Consider the following 23,850-nt stretch of genomic DNA (forward strand, 5'->3'; position numbering starts at 1 on the left):
CCATTTCTCTGTCTGTATACATTTTATTAGACCTAAGCATTTTTTTAATTAAACGTGTAAATCTGCCTACCTCTTTTTAGTTGAATCAATTTCATAAATCTATTCATCAATCTATTTATCTACAAGGGATACAAGCATCCTTATTCCCAGACTTAAAATGGCGGGCTTTTGTTGAGGGATGCACTATAAAAACATTAACATTAAAAAAAAAAAAAATATTTCACATTGTTTGTTAATACAATGCAAATTTGATCAACAACATCTATTTTTTGTATTTAAATATTAAAAGAACAGAAAATGAATTAATGCAAAATATATAAATTAATTTTCTATGGACATAGCTGTAAAATAAGCATTGACTATTCTAACTTTCATAGCAGTATAGTATTTATACAAAACTGAAAGGGCCTTTATTAAAATAAAATTGACCTCAATTATTAAACCCCATTAGTCTTATAAAAATAATATCCATATGCAGTTATGCAGAGCTAATATGGCATACAAACCAAAATACCTATTTACTGAGCCACTGTGGCTTACCCAATAGCTGGTGTAGGTTAGGCTTCATTTATTTTAGCTGCCAAGTGTTTCTGTGAATAGTGGCCTAATAATCCTGCCAACAGTATTCATTTATGACTATTTTCATTGGAAACAAGTAAATCATATACAATGAAAAATTTTAAATATGGAGAATGGATACAGCATTTGGATATGTAGAAAGCAGATCTATTTTTTTTATTTAAAAAACATATTAATAATAGTGAAAGATCTGAGAAGACTTTACCTACTACTGAGCAAGGGATAGCACACAAAACAGGAAAAATTTGTTGCCAAAAAGCCTGTGTTTACTTGCACAAATAGAAATCTTCCTTTACATTCTTAAATATATTTTCTCCGCTGCTTTTTTTCTCTTTAAAAATTATTTTTCAGAAAATGTTACAACATGGTAACTGCAGAAAAGAGATATTTGTGTATATAAATAGTGGAACATGCTGCTAGTTGAAAAGGAACTGAGTGTAGCAATAACAATAATAAAAATATTAATAATGATTATAATAAGAAGAATATGATAACACAGATCTCCAGCAGCAGCCAGGGAAAAAGGTCGCTGCCAAGAAAGTATTGGCAAACATGTTTTAAGTCTGCTGCATGATACTTTTAATAGAACATAGTGTTGATCTGAGCCATGTACTCAGCAATGTTTCCAAGCTGCTGTACTTTCTGGATGACCCTATCAAGCTGTGTATCACAGACAGATCAACAACTGGACCCCCTCTTTCTATCTATAATCCATCTGTCCCTGCAATGCTCACAGACACTGCACAAACATGACATCTCTATACGCCGAATAAATAGCAATGCCAGCTCTTTCTGTAATCAGGGCTTGGGTTAAAACTTGGCGAAATGGCATGCACAACAAGTAGGAAACTGCAGACAAAAGGGCCTGTTTGAATAGAAATAAGAGGGTCATTGTTGTGGTTGCTGTCACACTATGTGTGGATGCTTTAGGGTAAATGTCAATGGTACCATATTTACCAAGAATGAAAATGTGCATAGAAAGTATATGAAAAGTCAAATATAATGCATAAAATGTTTTTCCATGGGCAATTTATTTATTTCCAGCTGATAATCACATCACATAGGCCTGTGTGAATGCAGTAAAAGATCAACAGTTAATCATAGGGCCAAATTCTCATGTGTTTACCAGCCATGCAATTTTGACAGTTCTGCCAACATTAGCTGCAAAGTTTTGTGGTTAAAACTGCTTGCTTGGTTAACACTCCAAATGGGCCACAGAATAGTACCTTAAAGGGGTTATCCGGGTATATAAAGTTGCGTATGGCCGGGTTGGGGTGGGCTATTTAAAAATGATAAAGGTGTACTTACCTCCTCTGGCGCCGCTGATGTCCGTTTGATCCATGCCCCTCTTTGTTTACAGGGGCACAGAAGTCGCGCACAGGGAACTTTCGGTCCGCAATGTGGCCGGCTCTTCCCATCCGTCCCTATCTCTCAGCGTTGTAAGCACTGGAAGATGGTGTCGGATGGAAGCTTTTAAATAGCCCTCCCCAGCCTGGCCCTAAGTACATTTTTATACCCGGATAACCCCTTTAATGGTTGTCTTTTTGGCTCTGCTGGAAGCACACAGACAAGGTTATTTTTTAATTATTATTAATCTGACCTCTGAAAAATTCTGCTGTACTGGAATTTAAATCTGCACCAACCAACCTGTTTTTAGACATTGCTACTGGAATCACATCTTCATCCCAGTTTGTTTCAGCCACATAAAGCTACTGCAGCAGGAGGAATCCCAAACCCCCTGGGGGCCTAAACCCCCTTGGGGCCACGGCATGGGTAACCAAAAAATTTTATGTATGTAGCTTCCTCTGCCACTTGATTCTACCATTGAGGTAAAAAAAAATGGGAGAAAACCATAATGCTTGAACCAGGAGCTGTAGAAAGGTAAATGTATGTTTTGGGGCTTTTGGGTTACCCGCGCCCCAAGGGGTTTTTATAATTCAGTTGACAACTCGTGGGTCATCTGGCAGCACATTTCAAAATATCTCAATATTTATATGACTTCTTACAAAAATATACTGTGAATATGGCCAGTATAACGTTTTATATTTGCAAACTCAATAACTGTGCTATATAGCAAAGATAAAATAAGGTTGCAAACTGATACAGTAAAAGTGCAGAAACTAGACGTAATGTGTAATTCTTGCTCTAGGATTCTTTGCCAGATTCACATCATTACATGCTATTAGAAATCATACTATGTCACATAAGCAGCATATACTTTAAACAATTGTGTGGAAATATATAAAGAATAAATGTTAACTCAATACCTACTCTTTTATTTGACTTAAGTTTAGCTATCAGTGAATCTATAGATCAAAGGTGATTATATATTACTGTATTTTGTGGCTATTTATGTCCTTTATTCAGGTCCTTTGTGCTGCGGCAGAACTCTGTAGTGTGGCTGAGTGTCTCTAGTGAAACTAATAATGCAGGTTTTATTACTGTAACCTGAGTCTTCCTAAAAAAGGAAATCATACTTTCCCATTGAATACAATAGCTCATTGTGTGCGCTGGAACGGATCGTACAGTACAGAGCAGGCCGGCCCGGCTTTATTAGGCAGAGAAATGAGCTGGGAGCTTTATGTGAGTACAGATTTAAGACCAGTGCAAACACAAGAATATAAAGCAGTTTAATAATGCTTCATAGCTCCAGACGTGACATAAGTTATAAATTAGTCCGCAACAAGTTATGCTAACGTTCTGTGTTTGACAATAAAGTAATATTGATATTCATTTCACTGCAAATGTTGTTAAAGGCTGAACAAATTAATTGCCAGTTGGGCACCTTATAAACTGCTCATAACAGAAATCCTTATGATGTCTTTATGAAATGTATTAATTTATCTGCCTTAAGTACGTAATATTAATTTTATAAGCATAGATGAGCTCCCTAAACTTTGTACTCCATAGTGCTGAAGGCACTATAGACATGGTCAATGACACTATAATACTTCTAGAGATAGAATTATAAAGAAATGTCTAGCTGCAAAGGTCACAATAGCTGAACCCTTCATTAGAACGTTCACTTATCATAATGTCATAATATCATAAACTGGCATATAACAGGAAGGGATTTATTTGAAGAACAAATTGAATTTATGAACATGAACCACATTATGTGTGTGATACCTGTGGTATTGAGCTGCCACTCCACTTTTTAGGCCAAACATTTGCTGATATATACTGGCCCCAAATAATGTGACTTTCTAAAATGCCTCACTTGATAAATTTGACTAAACAGGCTTACCATGCCTACTTTCCCTCCCACAAATACAATATAGAGTGGATATCATAAAGATGAAAAATGGCCCTACTAATGTTTAGCGTAACTCACATCAAACTTGCATTATGAGCTTGCTGGAAGGTCCATCCTGATGCTCAAAAACCGAAATTGAACTTAGCATGTCAGTTTAGTTCCGGTTCATGAATGTCGGCTGAACATTTTAGCAAGCTCATAATGCACATCAAACTCACTCCTAGGCAAGAGGCATAACGCTGTCTGCAGCTTTGTATGTTCAAGTTTTTATAGTTAACTTCAAAATTTCAGCTTCTACGGTGCATTAGTATACATTATATTATAGGTAGAAAGATAAAGGAAAGGTATCACTTTTATGTGGATAAGTAATTCATATAAGGGATATTGCATATACAGGCAGTCCCCGACTGGGGTTTGCCCATCACAGAAAGTTCTCAAATGTTAATCCCCTACTCATGTTAACACAATAAAGATTATTTTTAACCCCTTTACTAAATTCCATAGTGTGGGTGGGGACTCTCTAAGACACTTCATGATCCGTTTAGTGCTATGAGATGCCTTGTGCTGACAATGTGCTTATATCATCAGGGTCCAGGTTTATCTACAATTTCATTTAGATTTTGAACACTCACTAGTATCTGACACATAGAAAAAGAGAGATGAGAGATGATGAGGTCAATGAGATGGATATAAAACACAATGACACACTCCAGCTCTGCCACATCATAGCTATAACACACAGAATCAGCTCTGCTAAACCTCCTTCTTTTGCTTTAAAGATCTTATATTTAGCTTGTATAGTAAATCTCACACTGCTGCTTGCTGGCAGGAAGTGACTGTGAGTGTGTGAGCTTGTCTTGTAATGCAGGGAGAAGGGTCAGAGATCACTGCATCACGCAGATAGGAGAAGCTATTCATGAGAAGAATCTGCCCTGCCCAACCAAAATCAGAATATTTACGGTCAGATCCTGGGGCAACCAAAGTTGTATACGCCAGGACTGATAGAGACAGGTTGGAATTATATCTGTGAAATGCTGTATTTTTGTTAATAACAGTGAATAAGAGAATGTGTTATTTTGTTATACTGAGTATATTTAGGAATCTTGTCTTTGTGGGAATACCCTTTTATGAACACCTGACTTACAGGCGGCCCTTAGTTACCAACGGACCTCTCTGCCTACTACGACATCTGGTGAAGTTCTCTGGATGCTGATAATTTACTGTGCTTTGGTCTAAGGTTGCAACGCAATAAACTGTAAGGTGTCTGCAATAAAGCTTTATTGATAATCCTTGTTCCCTTGTCAACCCAACATTTTTAAAATCCAATTGTCACAGTGAACAAAAAATATTTTTGTCTGCAGTTACAATTACTAAATATACTAGTTCCGACTTGCATACAAATTCAACTTAAGAACAAACCCAAAGAACCTATCTTGTATGTAACCTGGAGATTGCCTGTACAAAACATTTGTTACCCTACTGGAAGGTCAGTTTCACATAGAGAGGTAAGATGCAGTTTTTCTAACCAATACTAATGTGATGGTCATAAATAAAAGAGATACATATATTAAGCACTTTATCTTATTAAGGTCTACTCTTGTTCTTAATCAGACACTTCTGATAAATCTCCCACTGTGAGTTTCGTCCAATAATTAGAGGTTTAGTCCGGGAAGCCTCGCAAGTGTAAAGGGCAATTTTCTCAGACTGAATTCGCTAGTGAGAAAGTGGCCGTAGAGTAAAAGGACAGATTTTTTAATGGAAACCTTTTCATATTTTTTTAAATTTCTTTGTGCACTGCAACTCTATGGATATGTTGGAAGGATTGAAGGCAAAAGCAACACTGCAACTTTTTGTTGCCCTACTAACTGATTTTAACTAAAGTGGCACAAGTGTAATCCAAAATTGAATGATAAAACTCTTTAATGCCGCAAAGATACTGTGGTTGACAGAATTTATAGGAAAACACATTATATAAATGTATTATTTATTGGAAACTGGCTTATAATGAAACAAATGGGAAGCATAATTATATTTGTGCATTAATTTAGTGATACATGTTTATATATAGCACTAATTTAGATGTATTTGTATGATGGGAACAGTAGGCTTTAGAGCCATGAAAGATAGAACATTTGAGAATAGAGGATTTGTGTTGATTTGCATAAAATTTACATCTAATTATAGGTTGTAGTCTGAATTTAGATGCTTCCAATTACAACATGAAAAGTTTATTCCATCCTATGGCAAGAAGCGTTGCAAGTCCAAAAGGGTCAAGAGCTGGGAACTCTTTCTAGGAACATAGGCCTTTGATTACTTCATACTATCAAAGATCAGTATTTTACATGAAAGGTATAGCTCTGAGTTAAAAAATTTGTGAGAAAAGAAAATAGGTTTATAATTGTATGTAAGAACTTATGCAGATTTATGACTTTTGCTTATGTGTGTTATCTACCATTAAAAAGACCATTCTCATTAGAATGAACAAACATTCACTCACCGAATCTGTTTAATATTAGCTTATAGATTGTGGAGGCTATAATTCAAGTTTAAGTAAGCATGATGTAAACCAAATCCTGGTATAGCTATGAGGCCTAATTTTCACTGCTCCTATAGCAACTATGAGGTGGATTTTGAGAAGCTGTACGGAAAATAAAGAACTAGACGACCAGACGGCACATTGAGCTCTTTTCAGAGGGTGAAAGCTGCGGGGGGAAGCTCTCCTCCCTGCCCACCCTTTGCTGCCAGTGGAAGGGAGGCAGAGTCTGGATCCTTGGCCAGCAATGCTATCCTGAGCTTTTGGCACAGGGGACATAGCAGCAGAGTTGGGGGGAGAAAAGGGTTGAAGTTTGCTAACCACAAGACGAGTTGTAGGGGGAGGGAAGCCCACTTATTCGTGTCCCCAGTCAGAACGGGCACTTCTGGGGAGAAGAGGCTGGGTAACGTAACTTATTTCTCATATCCCCTTCCTTCCCATCTATAAACTGTGTACAGCTCCAGGCAAGCTTTATCTGTGCTTTCGGGGGGAATAGGCTTCCATTGTGTTGCAAAGGGAGGAAGGAGGTTGCACACAGACAGAAAAGTTAGAATGACTGTAAATGTATTAACCACAGCAGTGCCAGCTGGGCATGAACTGCTACATGCAAGTGGAGGTATAAGATGTACTCAGCAATAGTTAGTAATAATATTCAATGCATTATAACTTTTTATGTAAGCTTAGGATGTATATTTCAATAATGAAGAGATATTCATTCAGTTAATACAATTCCTGGCATTACTCTATTATTTATGCTGTAACAATTGATAGTTAATGTGTAAATCTTCAATGATAAAACATATTCCAGTGCATATACTGAGGATTGTGTTCTATATTAGGTGAATATTTTGTTGCTGGAACCGTACTAGTTAATAGTATTATTAACAGCAATGTTTAAGGTAAGCTTCCATGCATTCACTGAGAATATTGAGGTGGTTTATACAATTAGCAGAAATATCCATTTCTAGCGTTAATTGGGATAAAATAGAAATATGACCATTTTACTATTTGTCACCTATCATGGCATGATGCTTAACAGAAAACAATGAATTCTATCTTCACTTAAACATCTTATTAGCGTAAAATAGAGAGCCACAGGTGCTTAGCAGACAGTGTTCTGACCTTCATACATGTTCACCACAACACTAGTGCACCCAGTTGCAGAAACTGTAAAAAAAAGGAGCAACCACTGATGGGGAAGGAGGAGCATGGAAAAATAGCTGCATCAGACAATATTATTACCTTTCCTAAAATAAATGACCATTTATGGCAAGTTAAGACACAGGCTGCAATGTCCAGCTGATCATTACAACTAGCAAGATTAACATATATGTTGTTATGGAATGTTATGGTCCATTAATGCCCTGGATTATTCAGAGCACATGATGGACATTACAACACCTGTTTACTACACCATCTGAAGACCACTCCACCTGTATAAGTATCTGCATATACCTGCAAAACCCCTAACAATTACAGTATCATCCACAATTATTTACAGTAGAACACATATACATATGAAGTCGCTGGATGATAGATAGATAGATAGATAGATAGATAGATAGATAGAAATCCCTGCCCCAGGTTCAGCATGTCTATAGAATTGAATGACGGAACAGTAAATCATCTTTAAGTCTGCAGGTGTGAACACTTCACATGAGGAGGCAATAGCAATATAGCAAACAGACTAGAAATCAGCATAAACCATATCGTTCTACAGTTACTGCAGATGTAATAAACTTGGGCTAAAAACGTCTTGTATGTGTATATAAAAATGACAAATAGTATGTGGTGCAATAAATAAGCATCACTGCTTCCCAAACAATACAATATGTCCCTGTGCATCTAGCAGAAGTATTTACATGTTGTCTCCCAGTGACATGCCTGTACACAGCCACTATACGAGTGCACAATGAGCAGCTGCTTCCTTCACAAATAGACATCTGTAGCACGGAGCAGCCCTACTACTTCATATACCTGAGTGCATGAGGATGGTGCAGGAAGTACACACATGTAGGGCAGGGATGCGGGCTGCAGAGACTTTGTTATAGCAGGATATGTGGGACACTACAGCAATCCTGCAAATCATAACAGGATATGGGATTGTGAGCACATTATCTCTTCTCATGCCATGTTTTCCTTCATGAACCCCTGCAATCACATCCTGCGTTTACATCATATCTTTCATTTTCTTCTCTCCTTTCTATCATTCTTTCTTCATCTATCTATCTATCTATCTATCTATCTATCTATCTATCTATCTATCTATCTATCTTTCTATCCATGTATTCCTCTATCTATCAATTTCTCTGTTTATCATCTATCATCATCATCAACCCCTGTCTATCTATACGCCCAATTTATCGCTTCTTCTAATTGGCATCTTTTGTAATCTTATGTAATACTGTATGTTGTAATTATCTGCATTATCCAGGAACTGTACATTCACTTATCTGTCTCCTATTTCATTTGCATGTAATCATATTAACAGGTACATGCTCATAAATGAATTTTAAATAAATAATCTAAATACATTTCTTAATAGAGATCCATTAGTCCCTGAAGCAATTATAAATACAGATACAGAATTATATATATATCTGAATATTTATATATATATATATAATATCTGTATACCTCTCTCTGTATATATAAATTTATTATATCCAAGTATAAGTGTGTATATCTATGTATCTATAAATATTTCTATGTGTATCTGTGTATGTACATATAAATATATTATATTCAAGTATAAATGTGTCTATATGTTTTTGTATGTGTGTGTGTGTGTGTATATATATAACTATATATATATATATATATATATATATATATATCTTCAGGTATACATTTGTTAGACTATCTATATATTATTTGTCTATCCATTAATTTGGATATATCATCTAGATATATAAACTGTGTATACACATCTACAAATATGACATTGAGTAGATTGTAGGTTCTTTAAATTCTTCTCTTTATTAGAATCCCCTGTTCACATCATAACCTGAACAATTATACACTGAGCTGTGGAAAAATCGGAGGAAACATAGAATAAAAATACAAAACCTCCATGCATAATGTAAATAGTCTGTACACTTCACAGTGGCCACTTGGATGGTAGCTATGACTGATACTTGGTTAAAGCGCTGGATTTTGCGGGCTTATTCACTCATTTAACTGGGAATGAATGGAAAACGCTGCAATCGATTTCCTCGGTTGTAAAATCCCCTTGATACTATTAGAGTAACAGAACGATTTATCTAAGAAAGAGGTAACGAAAAGGTACAGGTGTGTAGATGGGTAAAGGACAGCAATGTGGGGCTCCTAGATCGCGCTATTATCTGATCTAATCACTGAAGAGGTGCAGACATTTTAGCCATGCTACCTATTAAAAACAAATGGGGTATCTAGACATTGATGGGCATAGGCAATGTGCATATTGCATTACTGTCCGACCATTATATGCACTACATAAGTAGCCTGGTGGAAAGGTATATAATAACATGCCCTACAGAATCTGAACGTGCTGTGTCATTACTGTGCAGACATCAGATATATTTCTAAGCTATGCCATTTATTTATTTCATCTATTTCTGTACTAGCTATCTAGATAACATTTGAATGTAATCTGTCTATTTAGGGAATTTATAAGAAACATTTAATCATAGTCCCGACAATTACATACCTGTGCAGAAAATGAAGGTTATGTTTGGGATGTGGATCATTCCACAGTATCATTATAGGTACATATCTGCACAGGGTAGATATCATCATATGCATGTACATGGTTTAGCATACAAAGATCACTTATGTATGTTGTTACCTAGTTATTAAGTTTCTTAGCAGAGCACAAGTAGTTAATCCGGTACGTGCACGCATAGCCAAGCATTAAGGGTCATTGCAAGGGTCTCGGCAGTTTGTGTATTAGTCACATGTGACATTAGTGTATGGAGGGACATGTTATTTATGGTAAATATGGGAACACAATTAACATAATGGGTTAATACGAGCTCTGGTCGTCATGCCAGCACCAGTGTAGTGTATGAGTGTCACACTTCAAAACGACACATCGCATATTTGTGGGAAAATAGTGAAAAGCTGAGTTTGTTGGAGTGCGCCGGCACTGAAAGGGTTGCTGGTAGTACAGCTCTCCTGGGAATGTGGGGGAAGAGGCTGCACCCACATTGTGTTCCTGGGAGACAGTTCCCCACACTGATGGCAGCAGAGAGGGGTTTAGGAGCAGAGCCAGATATGGGACAGCTGCATCCCCAGTCTCTAATTCCTTTCTCAGGACAAAAAAAGCCATGCCACCTGCTGTTAGATACTGAGAGTTGCCAGTGCATGCACTGCCTAATTCACAGGACCCAATGCAAGCAAAATATTAGGTTTCTTCAAGCAGGGCAAACAATAGAAAATTATCAGAACGTTTTCCAGGACAGTCCCACAAAACCTGGGAATGTATGGGGTAATGTCATGTTAGGCAGCACACATGATAATAGAACATATTAATCTCTGTCTAACAGATCTATGGTCAATGAGAAGGGGGAAGGGGATCCTGTATACAAATTAATGGTAGAGGTTTCATAGTGCTATTTGCTGGACTTTAGATGCTAATGAACATCTCTGGGAGACCATGGGAAACATAGTCTGTACTGGTACACAACCATAAGACATTTTAATTCAATTATTATCACCGTTGTTAATACAGCTCAATAGATAGAGGTTATTAATATCATGTTAAATACAGAATGTTATGTTTATCAATATAGAGATCTACATTGATATGCTTTTTTAATCTGATCAATACATAAGTCCACACATGCCTGAAAGACATAGAATAAAATGCATTCAGTCGTATGTATAAACAAACTAATGCTTATGTATGTAAGGCTAAGTTCCTTACCTCCATTAAAAAAAGAGTACGGAACGGAGGTTTAATGTATCAATTAAAAATCCTATTGACTTTAATGTAAATTTTATGTCATCTGTTATGTTCCTTTTTGGCAGGTATCCGTTATGCATGCATTTTTTGGATGGAAAAAAATGATGCTGGCTGCAGTAATAATAAGAGATACCTGCATAATTGAACATAATGGATGTCACAAAATTAACATTGATGTCAATGGGATTTTAAACTGATATGTTAAACCTCCATTCTTTACCGTTTTTATCAGAGGTAAGGAACGGAGATTTGAATGGTAATGTGAACTTCGCCTAATGCAGTTGATATAAATATAGACTTTATATGTACACCTTATTTTAAACATATAAACATCATTTCACATGGATTATTGCACTGTATTGTGTAAAATAATGTGTACTTGCACTGTAAGGCAATAGTTGGCAAAATGCAATTGCTAACTGTGGAGTGAAAAGCGTGAATGATAAGCATTTCCACCAATGGATTTCAAGTTATTTTTAATATTTTACATGTAGCAGTTATCAGAGCTTATTGTTATGTCTGTGGTCAATTCTAGCTTTCTAAGGGTTTTTAATTGCGTCATACTTATAGGTATGTTCTAGCATCTCTATTGGCATCCTATACTTCTCACACAAGGTGTGGATAATACCTTCAGGGTCACGTTTGAACAAACTATTATTTATTAATATTACCATCAGGATTCATCATGATGTGATGATAAGAATATGTTCATAAATAAATGAAAAATGTTCATGAGTAGGTGTCAACACATGCCATTCTTTTTCATACCTACTATTGAGGGGATTTAATGATAGTGTTGCATGGTCTGTTCTTTGGGTTCATGAACTTTGCAGTAAGTTACACAAGGATGTTAGATTGTGACGCAAGGGATTAATAAACTGGCCCCCAACTGAAAAGGGTCTGAAATGACTCCACATTCATGAAGCAAAAATAAAACTTGATAGGCTTGCTTTTTGTGGGTCTAAGTGTGCAAATTGCACCAAAAAGCTGTCAGAGAAGCTAGAAGAGAAGGAAAAGTGCAGGGATTCACAAGTTGCAGCCAAATTGAGCAACCAAAAAAAAACTGGCGTGAGTGTTGGAAAAGTAGCAGTTTTGTGGTGCCGACATATAATAAATAAGGCACACATGGTGCAGCAGGAGAAAAAAAAGACAGCCAAAAAACTGGTGGAAATCAAATAATAAATGACCTCCTGTATGACTATTTTCACCCTGAAAAGTTTAACCACAGTGGGAGGAGGACTTAGAAAATGGTTAAACCTGTAAATCTTTTTCAGACAGGCTGCTTCTGCTCTTCCAGTTGTCATGGAATAAACCCTTAAAGGGTTAAATAAAATTGTATATATGTGGCTTGGGGGGTGGGGCTAGGGGGGTGTGAGATAATAAATGGCTAATACTCACCTTCTCCGCTGCTCCACCTGTTATTGTCGGCATCTGTATACAGAGGCTGACTTTGATGTCATGTCAACAGTACGTGCTCCTGCAACAATTTGTAACTGTTGCTGTAGCTTATATATGGCTGTCAACACTGCTTCCCTGGCATATATGTATACAGAGGCTGGCAGTAACGGGTCCATACAAACCTTGACAACGATGCATGTTGTTATTAGAAACATATTAAATTATTATTTAATGTATATTATGTGTCTGTTTAGTATTCTTTTAAATACTTTCAAAAACCAGAACTGATCAACAATTTTTACTAAAATTCGGAATAGCATGTATCAAATTATTTAGTGATGTAGGAAAATTTGTTGCTTCTTCACTAAGCAGATGTAAAATTTGGCCATCTGGTAAATCTAGAAAACACAAAAATTATAAGGGAAGAGACAGACACAGAATGCTTCAAATGCGGATGCAAAGGGATAGTCCAAAAGTATGCTCCTCATGTAAAACCCTACTGTAAGCAATAGTATGTTGTGGCTGTCATGTTAATGCCAATCTTAACAACTACATTGATAAGGTGTAAGGGTAACTATTTGAAAAACTTGGCATAATGTGTTAACCACCCACTTATGTGCTGTATATGTATACAATGCACAGTACATAAGTGATCAAGAGTCTGTAAAATCTCAGGCTGCAAGACCCACATGGGTGAATGATAACAATAGGCTTTCCATTGGTGCAGTGCATAAAGTGCAAGGGAACAGCTGGAAGATGGCAATGATCAAAGCTCTTAGGATGCTATAACACTAGAATAACATAGAGAACAATAAAGTAACCCTTCGGACTGATGTCTTGTAACTTGCAAAATAGATAGTGTACAGGGAAGAGAGAATCCATACTTATTCAGTGGATACTGACTACATTAACAACCTCTATGAGTAGACCACCCAATTTTGCACATGAAAACGATCATTTAAACAGTTGGTCTCTCATAGGGTTGGGAGCTTCCATGGAGTATAATGAAGAAAAAAAATTGGTCACAGAGAAAAATATTGGATTTCTCAAAGGAGGGTATCTTCAGGGGAGGTTTCACTGTTTATGTTGGTGGCTTCTTTTAAAAAAGTCTTACCATCTCTCAGTATACTTTCCGTTCAGTTGTAACATCAAAACCAATACTGTGTGCATTTTCTAATTTCACCAGAATAACTTGAGGCTACGGTCACAACTGCGCTCAAGAGGCTTAGAGAACCAATAAGTGTCTATTTCCCGTACGAGAAAACTAGTTTAAAGTACATTGATGTTGGGGACCTGACACAGATTTTGCACCGGGCCCATCGCCTTCAAATTACACCACTGCTTCTGAAGGTTTAGTATGGTATCTGACAGCTAGACTTAAGTTATATGGTGGCCTTACAATGATGTTTAGCTATGTAGTATTTGCCAAACTAACATGAATTCAAGTACCTAAGATTTTCCAGCAGAACAGTGCTCAGAGAACTGTCTTTGTTGACTTGACTTATTCCCAATAGGGCATTCTAGTGCAATTCATTCCTCCAGGTACAATTACATTATGTAAATAATTAACTCTGTTCATTGGACCTGCTGCCTACAGAACTCCCCATTGGCAACATAGCCACTCTACACAGCCTAGCCCTAGGCAACCTACCTCCAATAAGACTTGGGCTATGGGCACTTTATACACTGTTGCTCATGCACTAATTAAGCTACATCTGGAAAACACCCACAAGAGCTGATGTTTTGACTATCCTTTAAAGCATATTCACCACTTTTTTGTTTTTTCTGCTTGTGGACATTTCTTGTGTATTCTTTGGTTATTCTTTGAAACAAATGTTTTGCGAGAATTAAAGTGTAACTGTCAAGTTGCTGACAAACAATAGTTTTTGCACAGCTGGAGAGAGTCTTTGATAACAATTCCAACAATACCTGCATCATTCTTCTGGCTTCATCCTAGCCTGAGATATATCTGGTATACAGGCGGTCCCCTACTTAAGAACACCTGACTTACATACGACCCCTAGTTACAAACGGACCTCTGGATTTTGGTAATTTACTGTACATTAGTCCTAGGCTACATTTTTAACAGTTATCAATGGTGCCTGTAATTAAGATTTATTGTTAATCCTGGTTCTTATGACAATCCAACATTTTTAAAATCCAATTGTCACAGAGACCAAAAAAATTTTGACTGGGGTTACAATAATAAAGTATACAGTTTCGACTTACATACAAACTCAACTTAAGAACAAACCTACAGAACCTATCTTGTATGTAACCCGGGGACTGTCTGTATTTAACATTACATTCACATTCAGCTATTCCTAATGTGGGTGGGCACTTCCAGGTTGTGATATCAGATCAGGGCAAAAAGCAAGAACAGGACAGCATGTTTGTAATTGGCTGATCTGACGCATGTGATAAGTCACCTGCTTTTGACATCACTACAGCCCCTCTCAGCAAGCTTCCACTAGTCTCTAGCTGTATTTTACGGTTTCCCATGGTAACCAGAAAGCATGAAAAATGAAGATTAGCCTGGGGGGCCAGCTGCTAAACAGCTGCAGATACTAAATATAGCAAATTAGAGTAAAGTAGAGAATTCCTTATTTTTTGCCTAGTGTAGAATTGGGCAAAATTTACAGTTGTAGTTTTAATTTTATCTTGTGGACAGTAGACAAGCAATGGGCTACCTACTGATTATGAAAATGTCAATCTGCTACCACATCTGAAAGGATTGGCAGGTTGAACATGTGTGCTGCCATATCTGAGAAATCTGAATATTGTACTTGACTATCTCTGACATTCCCATAGACAATCAATAGAGTGGTACTGTCCATTCAACTGTCTGAACTAGTAAGTTATCCATAGCCTTTTAAACCTTGGTTCAACTCCTTTAAATTAGACCTATTTTTGCCTAAACCAACTAATAAGTCTTAATATATGACCTATTTTTGCCTAAACCAACTAATAAGTCTTAACATATTTGCTATTTTTCAAGTGCTTCCAAAGCCTTTTGGATTTGTAAGCCTTTTATGTGATATAAATATACTCTACATTTTCTTTATACTACTGGGCCTTTAAAAAAATGACATAGAATATTAGGTGCCAGTAATTAGAGCAAGAAAATATTTGATAGTCCATTTCCTAAGCCATTACCAGCAATAGCAGATATAGCTGTTAGTAGATTGAATATGTGTGAATTTATAAAGGACGCACACAGGCTGGAGATCACATGTCTTCCATCATTGCGCACATTCTATCAAGTCTTTATCTGACTTAAAACATATCAGAACCCAAAACATTGACGATGAAGTATTATTACTATGGAGCGTTTAAAAGTGAAGCCGTGTTTCAGTCTTTAGGCCATCTGAGTGGTACAGATAAGCAGTGCCTCCAAGCATTGCCCTGCTGCTCAGAGCTAAAGGCAATAGTCAAGGGCTACAATTTGTTTGCACATATTGTTCAAATACATTCAGAATGAATTATTGTCAAAGTGAAGATTAAAGTAGTTACAGAACCTACCTTACGATGAACATTTAAATACATGTAAATTTGATGCATAAACATGTATTGTGGTTAGAGATTTAAATTTATTCACACCATGAAAAAAGGTTTTTTGCTTTTACAGTTGGGAATACAGTTTAATAGATAAATGCTCACCACTCGGCCCCGCACATTGTGGGGTGCGTAAATGGTGAGCAGATCGGCAGTTTCCAACACAATGCTTACTGTTAAATTAACCATGCAAGTGAGAAGGACGACAATCTGGTAAGGACAGGAAGAGGACTATCCGTCTGCTCAGGCCAAGATTTGAAAAGACACTGAGCTGTCAGTCAAAAGAAGGAGGTGTCCTTCACTGGTAGCCGGTAGAAAACTTGACTCTTCTCTTCAGATGTTTGCTCATGTCTAGTCATTTTCATTTATCAGAAAAATGGCTGTTATAAAGATACAGTGCCTCAGTGACAGATAATTTTAGGTGATATGAGGACTTTTAAACCTTTATCAGCAGGTATTGGATGTGAAGGGTAAATTATTGGTGGCAGGTCCTCATTAATCCAGTGACACCCAGCTATCACATGAACAAACTATTCACTACCAAGAATTCAGAATAGAGAAGTAAACAGAATCAATAATAAACATCTAATGTCTTCTATCCAGGGTCTTCGAGGGTACTTGTTAGCTGGAGACAAAACTGCTCCAGCAGTCCGCACAGGAGCAGAAGAAACTGCAGCTAAGCTGCATAATAAGTACACAGACTTCCCATGTGGAGCTATTATTTATCTTACAAGTTATGAAGATCACATTGTGTTGCTTACAGTGGTGGATTCTACTTTCTATGTGCTTTCTATATCACATTCAACATTGGCATAAATCAAACATGGCACTACTGACATCGATACTTTTAAAAACTCATACAAAAATGTCTTCCCATCAACTGCAGCAAAAATTATAGATTTTTAAAAAATCATTTTCAGCAATTTTAAACAGTGGGGCAGTTGACTGGTTTGTTACCTTTGCCTTCACCCCTACTTATGTTTTGTTGCTTTCCAAATCCATATGCTGTTAGAATCTGCACTCTCTCTACCACACTGTTATTGTGCAGGCAGTAATAATTATTTCAGAGGGTGTTTTGGCCACTTAGCAAGGAGTAATGAAGTTTACATTGGACCTGACAAAACATAGGATGTTTCTTTATGGTAAATGCGGGGTTTGTTCATTTATATAAAAACATTCATTTACCATGGTTTTCGTTCTATAAAACTAGTACAGTAATGAATACCAGATTCCTTCAACTGGAAAAAGAAAAACCACTACCTAGTAAACCTTGTAAGATTTCTTTTTCTAGGATATATTTATATGTTTCTGGGGTTATTATGTATGCTTTAAATAGTCAACTTAAGATGCATAATATTAATAACTATCAATGATAAATTAGTTTCTACTTGATAATATATAGGGTTTTCTCTAATAATTACTTATATACAGTGCTTTTGTACCTGTAGGTGAGTCATCTTGAACTGTACTGACAGTTAAAAAAATTGCTTCCAAGTATTATATGTGTATTGATGAAACTGTAATGGGGTTAAAGTAGTTACAAGTGGTGTTGAGTAGACCAAACTTTGCAGGTTTTTAGCCCCAAACCATGACTCGAACTTCAGTCAGGTTGCATCCGGGGTTTGGCACAACAACCCTTAAATAACACCCGCGAACGATGCCAGCACTGATCACTCGCCACACTAATTTAAATGCATTTAAAGAGATCTCACCCTTGATCGTAATTGGTGAATTTAATCAGGTACGCTGACACTGGTTAACAGTAGACTAACTGCAAAAGTTGCAGACTGTCACATTGTTTAATATTATAAAATATCATAAAAAATGCCCAGTAACATTAGGAGCACCAGGCAGAGCTAACAAACAACATTTCTAAATTTAAAAATGCATCCATCAATGGACAGTGGATTTGTCAAATTCCTGTTGGTTTGGCTAGTTCATGACTGCATTAAAGTATAAGCACAAATGATCTTTACTCTGTACTGTACATGTCCTGGGAGTGAAATGAAAAAAAAAACATAGTTTACTATAGAAATACTAATACATTTCTTAATTAAAATTAAATAAAATAGAAACAAATAATGAAGCCTGAAAATCCAGCAAGATAGGATCTGCATATTTTATTTTGACGTTATGCTAAACCAATAACCCAGCTGGTGCTTTGCAACTTTTTGGGCCTCCTTATTAAAAAAAAGCCTTGTTGAGATTTTACACCAGATGCTCCGATTTTGAAAAGAGGGGTTGAAAAGGGGAGTGGTGTGCCTCAGTACACCGAATTTATCAATGCAACTTTTTAAAAATCTGCAAAAATTGTTGCAGGCTCACTCCAATGAAAGGTGAAGTCACATTTCGGAACAGACCCAAAGACTAGTCAAATTATTCCATTTGATAACTTTGGTACAAACTTAAGGCGGATACCCTAGAAAAGACTTTAATAGCTTGATGAATCGGCCCGCTGTCTCTAAATACCTAAATAAAATAATTGCAAAAGTCTCTCTCTCTCTCTCTCTCTCTATATGTGTGTGTCTTTGTATATTGACAATACAAGACAGGAAGTGTGTTTACATTTCATAAAACTATATATTAGTATAGTCTTTATTTATTTGAAATATTTACCTATAAGGAGAATAAGAACCAAGTTACTGAACAGCCCTAAGCTAAAGCTCACACTCTAATGCTCACAAGCAGATCGCACAAGAAATACTGCATAATAATACCATGGCAGAATGCCTCTAGTTTCCCAAATGTTCGTTAAAATTACAAATTTTTTCCAGTGGCCTAGAAACAATGGATACTTTCCTAGCAAATGATGCAAAGCTAATTCCTGGACAATAGCTACACTACTGCTGATCTATCCCAACCCTGCTATTTCACGTCTGCTTTATCTATCAGCCTTGGGTTATAGCAGCTCATGAACTGGTCTTCTGTATGGGAAAAAGAGCAGAGCGCTCATCAGATGCTGTTTACTGAAATCAAAAATTGTGTTTGAGGTGGCCCCGTGGATTAACTAGCATTAATCTCTGCTATCCTCAGTTGTACACTTATGTATATCAACTACATCTTATCAGGCACACTACAGCCACACAAAACGGTGAAAACATATAGCTCATCTTTAACCACATTAACTGTATTGTTCAATCATGGTGTAGCACAGCAAAGATGCATTTCAAAGAGAACTCGGTTCTATCTTGATTTTCAGAAACATGCAATATTAACTAGAATTCAATCAAATATTTTGATGACATTTTATGATAAAGGTAAAAATGGAAGCGGTTTAAAAAGATTCACATGTGATACAGTCATACCAGTCAAACCATTGTCTTTAAAGAAACAGATATTGTCATATTTTTGATTGACTTATTTAATACATTGTAATTTTTTCCATAACTTTTGTTAGGAAAATATGATCTCACCTTTTTTTTCGTGAGATTTCATTATTGTTTGCATATTTTGTGTATTTTATCTCAAACTGATATAGTTGAATTTGACCTTTTATGTAAGCCTACATTAAAATGTAATTGGTAATGTTTTGTCCTGAACCGGTTCCAGATGGCTGTGTACAATGTATATTTTTTTTTATTTAAATAGCTCAACATTAGGTATATTTGCATGGATGACTCAAAGTTCAGTGATTTAAAGCAATGAAATCCTGCAATTTTTATTTACAGCACAGGATATGATGAAAGTTAAAATATATATATTGACATGAGTGACTGTAAACTAGGTGCATCAATGCAGAATGTGCTGGAGCTATATAAATAATGGAATCTAAAAATCCTATATTTCAGGAGCTGATTGTGGAAGAACTCAACTTAAGTTTAACATATCTCCTATAGTCAGAAACTGGCAATAAACTTCAGATTGTTAACGCTCAACCAGAGAGTAAATACATATGAAGATCAAATGTGCTGTTGCAATATGGCCTTACATATTAGATTGCTGTCATCCTTATGCTTTGTGAGGTGAGCGATTACTATACCCAAAACATTTTAGTTATGCAGAATCACATTATGATTTTTTTCTAGAATGTTTGACGATGTCTGTGGATTTTACAAAATCCTTGGTAATTACGAAAATTACAAATGTATTTTCCATTTAAGATGTCAAGAACAGTAAGATGTTATGGATTCCTTAGATCATTTTTTAACGGTCCCATTGTATAAATAGTGTTTTAGTAGTCAAAACAAACTTCCTTATTTTGGACAATAAGCATCGTTTCATTTACAAATAATTTCTGGCATTCAAATATGACTGACATATTAGTCTTCTATGCATAGAATAAGTTATAATATAATGACAATTTATGCTATACCCACATAACTAAATCAGTCCACTAAGATTTAAAATAAAAAAATTTAAACATTCTTTTATTTTTGACATGTTAGGTTACTAATCGAATACCAGTTTTTAAAATTTTCATGGAGATTGCAGAATTAATTATTTTTAGGACCATTTTATCTCTACAAGGGTTATTTATTAGAAATCCCTCACACATTACCTCGAATTTAAAATTACACCATCAAACTATTCAAAACAGCATGTAGGAAGCTTGTTAAACCTTTAAGTGTAATACAGGAATCAGAACAAAATAGAGTTACTATTTGGAATTTTCAAATTGTGTCATTAATATGTTTATACACTTAAAGAAGGAATAAAAGAATAAAATGCAACTAAAATGTTGTTGTGCAATTTCTCCTGAGTATGGAAACATCCAAGATGTAGATGTAACCCGCTGTTTCAGCACATACTGGGTCACAGAAGGAAAGTAGACATATTGAGTTTTTGAGGGCAGATTTTAATGAAATGGTTTTCAGTTGCCATGACTTGTTGCCAGAGCCCCTAAGTCATCAGAACTGTGGAAACCCCCAACAAATTACCACATTTTTGAAACCACACCCATCATCTAACCTACCAAGGGGTGCAATAAGCATTTTAACCCACACATGTTTCATAGAATGTAACATTGTCCCTTGAAAATCATTGAAATTATGTCTTAGGAAAAATAATTAAATTTTAGCCTCAAAATGTTTACTCATACAAAAGGAAAATGTATATCACAGTTTGTTATACAATTTCTCCTGAATACTAGGGACACTGAATGGTAGTTGTAAAGAAAGAAGTGCTATTGGGCTTCTGGAGGGCAGATTTCAAGTCTGCGTCACATTTGCAGAGCCCCTGAGATATCAGAGCCCTTCAAAGCAATATCTGAGTGAAACCGTTTTGGAAACTGCACTCTTCAAGGAATTTGTAAGGGGTATAGGAGGCATTTAACTCTATGGAGTTTTTTCATGGAATATATTAATAATGGTCCCTAAAAATAAAAACTGACCCCATTTTGATCTCACACATGCTTTCCAAAAATTAATGGCCATTGGATGCTTCACAATGAAATTTGAATGGCCAATATGTTGAACCCAGATTGTACCATTGTGAAAAGTTACTGCTCTATTTTATTATACAATTTTTCTGATTTCATTAACACCCCATATGTGGCCCTTAACTTTTGCATGATTTACCATAGGGTTCAAGAGTAAAAGAGTATTATGGACATTTTGGAAATTGGTGATTTATACAATATTGATTGACAACTGCGTAATTTCTGAAATCATAATCATAAAATAACCACTCAACAATTGCCCCTATTTAGGAAACTACACTCTTTAAGGAAGTTACAAAGGGTATGATGAGAATTTAAATTTTTTACATATACAAATTTTTTTTACATTATTCCTAAAACATGCCACTTTTAAACATTTTATAACTGTAACCACTCAAAAAGAGCATTTTATTGTACAGATGTCACAATTATTTATATTCCAGAAGAATAGAATACATAGGCTTTGTTAACCCCTTACCGACATGTGACGTAATGCTACGTCACATGCGGAGTGCGGGTGCATGGAGAGGGCTCACAGGCTGACCCCTCTCCATAGCTGGTAAGTCTTTGCTGCATATTGCCAGCACTGATCGCGGGTGTTTTCCCGTTGAATTCCGGAGGCGAAGCGGCCGGCGGCTTCAAAAAGATGGCGGTGCTTTGACGCCATAGGGAGCCTCGGCTTAACTTATTCATTACAAAGTGCTATCAGCACATTGTAATGAATGAGTATTAAAATCCCAATATACTGCCATACTGTTGTATGGCAGTACCTGATAGGATCGATCAGACAACCTAGGGTTAAAGTACCCTAGGGAGTCTGAAAAATAGTAAAAAATTTTTTTTAAAAAAGCTAAAAAAAATAATAATAAAAAAACCTAAAAACTCAGCACATTGTAATGAATGAGTATTAAAATCCCAATATACTGCCATACTGTTGTATGGCAGTACATGATAGGATCGATCAGACAACCTAGGGTTAAAGTACCCTAGGGAGTCTGAAAAATAGTAAAAAAATTTTTTTAAAGAAGCTAAAAAAAATAATAATAAAAAAACCTAAAAACTCAAATCACCCCCCTTTCCCTAGAACTGATATAAATATAAATAAACCGTAAAAATCATAAACACATTAGGTATTGACATGTCCAAAAATGCCGATATATCAAAATACAATAAAGTTTTCACTGCGTTTAACCCTGCAATGGAAAATCGCGCCCAAAGTCGAAAATGGCACTTTATTTCCATTTAAAAAAAAAAAATTCTATAAAAAGTGATCAAAAGGTCGTAAAGTGCTACAAATGATAACATTATAAATGTCATCAAAAGCCGCAAAACACAACACCTCCCAAAACTCCGTACACCAAAGTATAAAAAATTCATCAGCGTAAAAATATTTTTGTGCGGGGGGGGGGGGGGGGTTTAATTTTTGTAAATGTATGAAAACATTATAAAACCTATACAAATTTGGTATCCCCGTAATTGTACTGACCCAAAGAACAAAGTAGATGTGTCATTTGGGGCGTACAGTGAAATCCGTAAAATCCAAGCCCACAAGAATACGTCACAAAAGGGTATTTTTTACCAATTTCACTGCATTTGGATTTTTTTCCTGCTTCCCAGTACATGGCATGAAATATTAAATACCACCATTTTGTAATTTGTGTAATTTGTTACGCAGAAAATAAGCCAACTCACACCGCTCTGTACATGGAAAAATAAAAAAAGTTATAGATTTTTGAAGGTGGTGAGTGAAAAATGAAAATGCAAAAATGAAAAAGGGCTGCGGCGGGAAGGGGTTAAGTACATCGGGTACACCGGATCCTTTACTTATTAACATCTAGGATGCGGGGGGGGGGGGGGAGAGGGGTGATTCATTCTACTAAATTTACAGAATGAAGGCTCATTTCCGGAAACAATTTGTTTTTGCACTGCCATATTCTGGGAGACACATAGGTAAATCTAATTTTTTCTTAGTAAGTTAAAGAATGGTAATGGGAAATTTATGCATTTTATGACTTTTCTGTGTATGCACTTTTGTTGTGCACAAGTCCAAGCAGGACTCACTTTATTTATTTTTTTAGCTGAATGTTGTGGTGTATATTAGTCACATTGACTATCTACAATTAAAAGGTTGCACAAAAAAGCTGTATTGCAGTATATTGTGAATATACTGCCCCTTTATTACAATTTGTCTTTTATTATTGTCAAAT

General features: G+C 36.0%; 1 protein-coding gene and 1 long non-coding RNA gene across 13 annotated transcripts in view; one reads left to right on the top strand and one right to left on the bottom strand.

Moving 5' to 3' along the window:
- Positions 1-23,850, bottom strand: part of NFIB (nuclear factor I B) — a 293,295-nt gene that overhangs the window by 162,575 nt on the left and 106,870 nt on the right. The window lies entirely within an intron of this gene.
- Positions 6,660-23,850, top strand: part of LOC140133103 (uncharacterized) — a 28,172-nt gene continuing 10,981 nt past the window's right edge. For 3 of the 9 annotated variants that reach the window (XR_011855792.1, XR_011855795.1, XR_011855791.1), the window contains exons 1-3: positions 6,660-6,771; positions 11,379-11,547; positions 20,055-20,228. This is a non-coding gene — a long non-coding RNA (uncharacterized lncRNA). Of the gene's footprint in view, positions 6,772-11,378; positions 11,548-13,897; positions 14,072-20,054; positions 20,229-23,850 lie in introns of all 9 variants that reach the window. The other 6 variants (XR_011855793.1, XR_011855799.1, XR_011855798.1 and 3 more) reach the window with 6 other exon arrangements.

The sequence above is a fragment of the Engystomops pustulosus genome, chromosome 1 (genome assembly GCF_040894005.1).
Source record: "Engystomops pustulosus chromosome 1, aEngPut4.maternal, whole genome shotgun sequence".
In the NCBI taxonomy this organism is placed as follows: domain Eukaryota; kingdom Metazoa; phylum Chordata; class Amphibia; order Anura; family Leptodactylidae; genus Engystomops; species Engystomops pustulosus.